Source organism: Mirounga angustirostris, unplaced genomic scaffold, assembly GCF_029215605.1.
Source record: "Mirounga angustirostris isolate CCGP_5_RB_7025 unplaced genomic scaffold, mMirAng1.0.hap1 SCAF_8, whole genome shotgun sequence".
In the NCBI taxonomy this organism is placed as follows: Eukaryota; Metazoa; Chordata; class Mammalia; order Carnivora; family Phocidae; genus Mirounga; species Mirounga angustirostris.
The window spans coordinates 181,795-191,252 of NW_026991716.1; the positions used below are offsets into that span (position 1 = coordinate 181,795).

A 9,458-nucleotide genomic window follows, 5' to 3' on the forward strand; every position below is an offset into this window, starting at 1 on the left:
AGCTCTGGCCCTGGATCCTGCACCTGCCACTGCTCCAACCCAGCTCCTGATCCTCCTCCTACCCCTTCCCCTGCCCCTGCCAGAGCCACTGCCCCTTCCCCTGCCTGAGCTCCGGTTCCTGCTCCTTCTCCTGCTCCTCTCCCTGCCCCTGCCAGACCTGCTGCCCCTTCCCCTGCCCCTGCCTGAGCTCCTGTTCCTGCTCCTTTTCCTGCTCCTGCTTCTGCCCCTTTCCCTGCCAGACCCGCTGCGCCTTCCCTGCCCCTTCCTGGGCTCCTGTTCTTGTCCCTGCCCCTACTCCTGCCCCTTCCCCTGCCAGACCTGCTGCCCCTTCCCCTGCCCCTGCCTGAGCTCCTGTTCCTGCTCCTTCTTCTGCCGCTGCCCCTGCCCCTGCGCCTGCCGGAGCTCCTGTTCCTGCTCCTTACCCAGGTCCTGCCCTGGATCCTGCACCTGCCACGACTGCTGATCCTATCCCTCCCCTTGCCCCTGCCCCTGGCCCTGCTCTTACACCTGGCCCTGCCCCAGGCCCTGCCCCAGGCCCTGCCCCTATCCCAACCCCTGCCCCTACTCCTGCTCCCGCAGGGCTCCCAGAGCCACATCCAGAGCCCACAGCCCTGTGGGGAGAGCTCCTTGTACAATTACCCTTAGGTCCATCGCCGGACCCCGACGCCCCGCCAGATTGTTTCACCCCCTCCCCCTATATTCTTTCTCTCTGATTCATATTGTTCTGGTTCATATTGTTCATTTTCATGTTCTGTATACTGTTTATTATTTGTTTTAAATAAAATTACTTGTTTTCAACTGAACATGTGATGAGCATAAGTACATTCCCAACGCTGTGCCACCACACCCCAGAACATTGCTGCGGAATATCTCGTGTCCCAAAGGAGTCACCGAACCAGAAGCCCCCCTGCCCATTTCTCCCCCAGCCCAGACCCTGGAAACCCCTAAGCTGCTTTCTCTCCCTGTTCCTTTCCCTGTTCTGGATGTTTCTGTAAGTGGAATCACGCAATAGGTGCCTTTGTGTCTGCCCACCTATTTTCAAAGGGGACTTGTTTTCGTCTGTGTTTATCTGTCATAAAATTTCCCTTATTCGATATTAAAATGCCTGATGGATTACAGATCAGATGTAATCAGAGAGGCCGCTTTAGGAATTATGGGCACAATCTCGGGGCCGAGACCCCTGTTCCTGCTGGGACACCACAGCCTGACCCCAGACAGGACAGGGCTGGCTCCTCCTGTGGCCCACACAGAAACCAGGGAAATGCAGAAGCTGGAAGACACACCACAAAGGCAAAAGCATTGCTCACAACCCAAGGCCAGAGAAAGGTTTCCGATGCCTCTTGTCCAAACAACACACCAAGTCACTGGGTTCCACAAGGACAGACACCAAACGCATGCAAGTCCAAGGGGGGAGGACAGGCACGTGCAGAGTCAGAGATGAGGGAGCTCCCGGGGAAGGACTCTGGCAAAGGAAACACTATGGAGGCAGCAGTGGTCACCCTCAGACTGGCAGGTGTCTGGTCTGGGGAGAACGTGAGGAAGCGGGGATCCCCTGCAGGTACCCTGGAGAGAAGGGTGACAGGCACCCCTGTCTGGGAGAACACTGAGCAGCACCCATCCCAGGCCACAGGAGCACCTGGCATGCTTGGCCTCTGACCAACCCCTGGAAACTCTCGCTCGGTTTTTCACAGATGTATTTTCCGGAGTGTTTATCACAGCAGTGGTGGAGAGAGCAGGGAATGGAACAACGCTAATGCCCGAGGAGATGGATGGGATCCACAGTCCCAGTCCTCATGATAGAATGTCCTGTGGCCACTGTCACATTGTCATTCGGGGCACAGGATCCGGGAAGCCCCTCCTGAGACCCCTCCTGCCACCCTGTTCCTGGGAACATTCAGAATTGGAGGAGGAGGAGGTGGAGAGGATCCAGGATGACAGAGGGCCAAGGAGAAGGAAGGTCAGCACTGGGAGGACCTGAGCCACCATCCAGGGCCGGGGCTGTGGTGCCCTCGGACCTCACCCCAAATAAGGGCTCCTGATGGATGGACCCAACTTCTGTGGTTTCCCTCCCTCCCTCCCTCTCTCTCCCTCCCTTTCTCCCATCCTCCCTCCCTCTTACTCCCTCCCTCCTTCCCCCCTTCCTCCCTCATTCAGCAGAGGACCGGGGGTCCCTGCTGTGTACTGAGCACTGGGGCTTCATCAGTGAGCACCCCCGAACCCACATGGTCACGTCCACTGTGGGAGGTGACAGGGGTCAGTCCTCACGGCTAGGAGTGGTGATGAGCACCAAGAATCTGCTCCTGAAAACAGAGGCCAATGCTTAGCACTTCCTCTAGAAAAATCGAGTCCTGAAAAGTGATGAAGAGTGAGTATATCCTAGACTTCCTGCAGTGTGAGTTCTAATGACAGGTACGCACTGATTCTTAGAACAAAGTAAATTACCCAGTGTCGACTGAGGGGTTGTGACTAACTTTTCTGACCCAATGACAGCATTTCAGCTAACATCTCCAGGGCTTCCAAGTTGTCCCAAGGGTCTCTGCGATCCTCTGATCCTTCCATTGACCTCCTTGGGAAGCTCTGCCTTGTCATCTTCCTTGTCTCCTGCCCCTTCTGGGACCCTTCTCTGGCCTCCCCGCCAGGGCCACCCCCACCAGGACTTCCTGTGCCCCGTGGCCTGGCGCCCGCATCCCATGGGGGTCCTGTGAGCCCGGTGCATTGTGCAAAGCCTGTGCGCTTCCTCTGGGGTCACTTGGCATCTCCCCTGCAGCTGCCTGCATCTTCCTGCACTGGGTCTCCTCCAAGCATTCTGTGAGGCCAACCTGTGTCCGTGTCACGGGCATGGAAGCGAGAGTCCAGAAGGTCCAGATGACCTGCTCCCAGTCCCAACGTGTGGAGCCTGGGCCAAGGATGGTCAGCGAGCAGAGGAGGACTTGAGCCTAGGAAGCCTGAGGGAGGACATGGCACAGTGAGCCTGCAGGAGGAGAGTGAACACCGTGGGGACCTGGCGCTCAGGCCTACTGGGAGACCACATCCCACCCTCACTGGCTCTGTCCCCAGGGCTGGAGGTCGTCCAGGTATCCACCCTCCCAGCCTGTAGGCTGCCAGTGGCTGCCAGGAGAGGAGGCACCTGGTGCAGGAGAGACCCCTCAGGCAGAGAGGAGGGGGCAGGCGCTCCCCCAACAGCTGGAGGAACTCGGGGTATCCACCTTCCCAGGCTGCAGGCTGGCAGTGACTGGCAGGAGAGGAGGCACCTAGTGCAGGAGAGAGCCCTCAGGCAGAGAGGAGGGGGCAGGTACTCCCCCAGCAGCTGGAGGAACTCGGGGTAGCCACCCTCCCAGACTGTAGGCTGGCAGTGGCTGGCAGGAGAGGAGGCAGCTGGTGCAGGAGAGAGCCCTCAGGCAGAGAGGAGGGGGCAGGTGCTCCCCCAGCAGCAGGTGCACTGGGTCGGGCTGAGGGGGCATCATTGGACAGCAGTGCCTGCAGCTGGGGTCTCCACACAGACCCTCTCCTTAGGCTCAGCACAAGCTTGTCTGGATGGCCTTTGTCCCCCAAATACAAAGTCTGGTCCAGGGCCCCCCCACCAAGTCCTGACTCCCAATCCTTTGTACTCAGCTCAAGTGACAAGAAATGGCCAATAGTTCAGGTGGTGTTGGGTGCACAGGGAAATTTGCTTTTCTGGCCCATGCTGTAACGTTGCTGGCATATTAAAGATCTCAGGGCTCTAAATCAAAAACAGTAGGATGCCGGGGACCCCAGCTGGCTTTCTGGAAACCTACCTCTGTGCCTTGCAGCCTTCCCATCCCACCAGCTCTGCTCAGAATCCCTCCAGGCCACAGACCCACAGTCTTGGGTCCCAGACAATGTGCCTTCAGAAAGTGATCCCGGTGGGGCAGTAGGACACACTGCAGATTCCAGCAAATCCCCCTGCCAGAAACTGAGGGTACCGCTGGATGAGCTGTCTGAAAACAGCCAGGTCAGGGTTCCAGGAAGACACCAGAGGCACAGGAGTCACTGAGGGGCATCTGAAGGTCAGGTATGGGCAGTCACAGCTTCCAGGCCCTTCTTCCCTAAAGCTCCTCATTCCTCAGCCTTTCTTCCAGTGATTCTGTTTGGTTTCTATCTGCCCCAACTGTTATCCATTGCCTAGGCAGCAGAGACTCACATATGCCTTTAATGTTTTGGACAATGGATGTCCACTTCAGTACATAGCCACTTCACTACTGGGAGAGTTGGTAGAAAGCAAAAAGTCACAGAGGACTCCAAGGGTCTGGACTTGGTGTTTCCCTCTCCTGAGATGGGGACACCTGTGGGATGAGCAGGTGGCCAGCTGGTGGGGGGTGGGCAGGGACCTGACGTGGACAGATGGGGTAGGTGAGGCCCGAGGTCCCCGGGGTATGTGCCTGGCATCTGGACTGAATAGGTCTTCAAAGCTGCAGATTGGCTGGGTTCATCTTCAGGCGGAGGAGGAAGGTGAGGGGAGCAGAAGGGACTGAGGAGGCTTGGCTTAGACAGGAGAGGGCTGAGACACTCCTTTGGGGGGAAAGTGGGTCAGGTCCAGACTCACAGGGACAGACCTTGAGGCCATTGGGCTATGTGAAATAAGCCAGTCCCTAAAGGACCAATACGGGAGGACCCCACTTGTGAGGGACAGAGAGCACTCCGATTCATAGAGGTGGAAGGAGCTGCTGGGTGCCGGGGCTGGGGAGGGGAAATGGGGGGTTAGTGTCTCCTGGGTAGAGGTTCAGTTTGGGAGGATGACAAAGTTGTGGCAGTGGGTGGAGGTGGCAGGTGCAAAAGAGTGAATATACTTATTGCCACATGAATTGTACCCTGAAACGTGCTTAATGGTATCAGTTGTATGTCTATTACACAATAGGAGAGTAGTGAGTCAGGAGGACGGGTCCATCGAAAGTCCCAGGAAGGCCCAAGAGCAGGGATCCTGTATCTTAGTTCTCGCTCTCATGCTCTGGGCCTTGTTGGGTGTCTCAGCTCACAGTGGCATCACTAAATGCTTGCTAAGACACAGTGCAGGCAGATGGTCCAAAGAGAGTGCACAAACCATCTGTGGGCACTGAGGAATCCCAACGGCACATGCATCCAAACTGAGTGAGTGCCCACATTTCACAAACACCAGCATAAATGCCATTTAAAACTAAGGCAGATGCCACTCTGGAAAACACTAGGGAGGTTCCTCAAAAAGTTGAAAATAGAGCTACTATATGATCCAGCAATTGCACCACTGGGTATTTACCCCAAAGATACAAATGTAGTGATCCGAAGGAGCACGTGCACCCCAATGTTTATAGCAGCAATGTCCACAATAGCCAAACTACGGAAAGAGTCTAAATGTCCATCAACAGATTAATGGATAAAGAAGATGTGGTGTGTGTATATATATATACAGAGAATATTATGCACCTATCAAAAAAATGAAATCTTGCCATTTGCAATGATGTGGATGGAACTACAGTGTATTATGTTAAACAAAGTAAATCACTCAGAGAAAGACAATTATCCTATGATCTCAGTGATATGAGGAATTTGAGGAACAAGACAGAGGATCATAGGCGAAGGGAGGCAAAAATGAAACAAGACGAAACCAGAGAGAGAGACAAACCATAAGAGACTCTTAATCTCAGGAAACAAACTGAGGGTTGCTGGAGTAGAGGGGGATGGGAGGCGTGGGGTGACTGGGTGATGGATACTGGGGAGGGTATGTGCTATGGTGAGCACTGTGAATTGTATAAGACCGATGAATCAAAGACCTGTACCCCTGAAACAAATAATACATTATACGTTAATTTAAAATTCACTAAAATAATAAAAATAAAACAAAAGCAGGTGACCTCAAGCTGTATTACAAAGCTGTCATCATCAAGACAGTATGGTACTGGCACAAAACAGACACACAGATCAATGGAACAGAATAGATACCCCAGAAATGGACCCTCAACTCTATGGTCAACTAATCTTCCACAAAGCAGGAAAGAATACCCAATGGAAAAACGACAGTCTCTTCAATAAATGGTGCTGGGAAAATTAGACAGCCACATGCAGAAGAATGAAACTGGACCATTCTCTTACACCATATACAAAGGTAAACTCAAATTGGATGAAAGACCTCAATGTGACACAGGAATCCATCAAAATCCTAGAAGAGAACACGGGCAGTAACCTCTTCGACCTCAGCCACAGCAACTTCTTGCTAGACACGTCTCCAAAGGCAAGGGTAACAAAAGCAAAAATGAACCTTTGGGACTTCATCAAGATAAAAATCTTCTGCACAGCAAAGGAAACAGTCAACAAAACTAAAAGTCAAGCCATGGAATGGGAGAAGATATTTGCAAATGACATTACAGATAAAGGGCTGGCATCCAAGATCTATAAAGAACTTCTCAAACTCAACACCCAAAAAACAAATAATCCAATCAAGAAACGGGCAGAACACATGAACAGACACTTCTCCAAAGACACACAAATGGCTAACAGACACATGAAAAAATGCTCCACATCACTAGCCATCAGGGAAAAAGAAAATAAAACCACATTGAGATACCACCTTACACCACTCAGAATGGCAAAAATCAACAAGGCAGGAAACAACAAATGCTGGTGAGGATGTGGAGAAAGGGGAACCCTCTTACCCTGTTGGTGGGAATGCAAGCTGGTACAGCCACTCTGAAAAACAGTATGGAGTTTCTTCAAGACGTTACAAATAGAACTACCCTACCACCAGCAATTGCACTACTGGGTATTTACCCCAAAGATACAGATGTAGTGAAAAGAAGGGGCACCTGCCCCTCAATGTTCATAGCAGCAATGTCCACAATAGCCAAACTGTGGAAGGAGCCGAGATGCCCTTCAACAGACGAATGGATAAAGAAGATGTGGTATATATGTACAATAGAATATTCCTCAGCTGTCAGAAAGGATGAATACCTACCATTTACATTGACATAGATGGAACGGGAGGGGATTATGCTAAGTGAAATAAATAAATCAGAGAAAGACAATTATCATATAGTTTCACTCCTATGTGGAATGTCAGGAATAGCACAGAGGACTACAGGGGAAGGGAGGGAAAACTGAACAGGAAGAAATCAGAGAGGGAGACAAACCATGAGAGACTCTGGACTCCGGTAAACAAACTGAGGGTTACAGAAGGGAGGAGGGTGGGGGGATGGGGTAACTGGGTGACGGGTATTAAGGAGGGCACATGTTGTGATGAGAACTGGGTGTTATAGGCAACTAATGAATCACTGAACACTACATCAAAATCTACTGATGTACTATATGTTGGCTAATGAATTTAAATTTAAAAAATTAAATAAAATTAATGAATAAAAAATAAATCCACGGCAGGAAATGGAAATAACCCAGAGGGTGCCATGCTCCTGGAGGCTGAGCTAGCGGTCACGGCCAAGGCCTCTGGTGGTGAGGGCACCGGGGTTCTGAGAGGTGGCTCGGTGCACCCCTGACCCTGAAGCCCCATGGCCATGGCAAGGTGCAAGGACTGGGAGGGAAGACCCAGCCAGGACCCGTTCTGGCTCCACGGCTGATACAGGGCTGCTCCCAGCCCCACCAGGCGGTGTCTGTTTAGAACCAGGGAGAAAACCTTTTCCCTCAATTGTTCTTTTTAAAAATGGTTGCTCAGCATTGACACAGAAAAACTTCTGACATAAAACTGGAGCCGTTCACAGCTGCAAATGACCCAGAAGTGAAAAAAATGTAGTGAACGCAAAGAGAGGACGTTGTATCCCCAGGCAGGCCTCCTGTGAGCAGGTGCGGCTGGGGCGCTGGACACGCCAGTGCAGGCTCCACAGTGTCCCTCGAGGGGACAGAAGTAGGAACCTGCTCTGATGGCTCCGCTGAAGTCAGCACCCGCTGCTGGAGACGGGGACAGCCCCTCATGAGTTCCAGGTGTCCTGGTGATTCTTGGGCATGGCCCAAATCTCAGCTTCTTCATGACCCGGGGCCAGCCCAGCAGCTGCACCCAGGTCCTCCAGGGCCAGCCCAATAGCTGTGGGTCCCGCAGGTCCTCCAGGGACAGCACCTTGGTGGGCTTGTGGTCCAGCAGGTACCTGTTCAGGTGGCTCTTATCGTACCACATGGCCTCGATCCCATTGGCCCAGTTGACCACCATCACCTGGTGACAGGCTGAGGTCAGTCAGTGAACCTCCGCCACAACCCCCCCAAAAAGGCCCCCATGTAGTAGAAGTCACCCTGGTCCTTGGGGATGTGGGCCTGGGACTGGGACCAGCGCTCATAGCTTAAGTCCTCACGGGCCACCCAGTAGAAACCGGGGTGCAGGGTGCCAAAGAGGGGGGACAGGATCTCCATGCCCACGTGGTCACAGAACTTCATGTCCACATCCCCGCACACCATGTCATCCACCTCATAGAGGAAGCACTCCTCATAGAAGCAGCTCATGATCGCCATGTGCTGCATGGACACATCCTGCCAGTGTGGGGCACCGCGGACCTCAAGAACCACCACCCTTCCGTGCTCCTGGAGGGGCACATGGGACACCAGCAACCAGCTGGTCGGTGAAGACATAGTAGATGACCCTGTGTCCACCATGAAGTGATTCTGCAGGAACAGCTCCAGGAAGACCCCGTATCCACAGGGGCAGGGGACAGGGCAGGAAGAGGGTCACTGCCAGAGGCTGGCAGCAGGACCCCAGAGCTGGGGGTCATGGACGTGTGCACCTTCTTCATGGGGACAGGCCCTGGGCTGCTTTAAGCAACAGCCACCTCCTGACCTGTCCTGAGTGAATCTGCCGGCAGGGCCTCCCTACCTTCTGCTCCCAGAGATGGGGGCCATCAGTGCCCCATCTTACAAAGGGGAGCCTGAGGCTTGGGAGGCTGGAAACCCATGCAGCCCCACTCTCAGCATGCTGGAGCCAGGAACACTCCCTCTGTGCTGAGCTCCTGGGCAAACCCTGCAGGTGCCCTCCCCTAGCTGCCCCCCTGCAGGTTCTGTCCCCACCTGCCATGAGTTGAGCACCTCTGGGCACAGCCCGTGTTTCTATGTCCTACAGACTGGGTAGAATCAGCAGGGCCGGCCAGCTGCCCCACTTTACTTTGAGTGGGCTGTCGCTGGTCCCCACCAGAGCTGTCTCCACCCCCTATAGGGTCCTCCCTTGAAGGCTACTGGGCCTCTGGCTGACAAGGCCCATCAGTAAACCACTGGTATTCCTAGGAGGGGTCACCCTCGAACTCCCCAGATCAGGAATCAGGTTCAGCCTGTGGACAGGGAAGGGGAAAGATGACCCCTGGAAGAAAAGGGGGCTTGCTTAGACCCCAGCCTTGAATCCAAGGGTGTAGCTTCTGGTTCCAGGTCTACATCTCCCCGGCCCCAAGAATTTGGAAGTCTTGTCCAACTTCCTCACATGGCTGGTCCCCCTTTGAGGGGACTACCTGCCCCTCACTATGGGGACAGCAGCTCCCCCATTGTCA

The 9,458-nt window shown here is 53.6% G+C and overlaps 1 pseudogene; it reads right to left on the reverse strand.

Annotated features, from left to right (window-relative positions):
- Positions 1 to 7,907: 7,907 nt before the first annotated feature.
- On the reverse strand, positions 7,908 to 8,717 carry LOC135365605 (histo-blood group ABO system transferase 2-like; annotated as a pseudogene).
- Between the last annotated feature and the right edge of the window lie 741 nt (positions 8,718 to 9,458).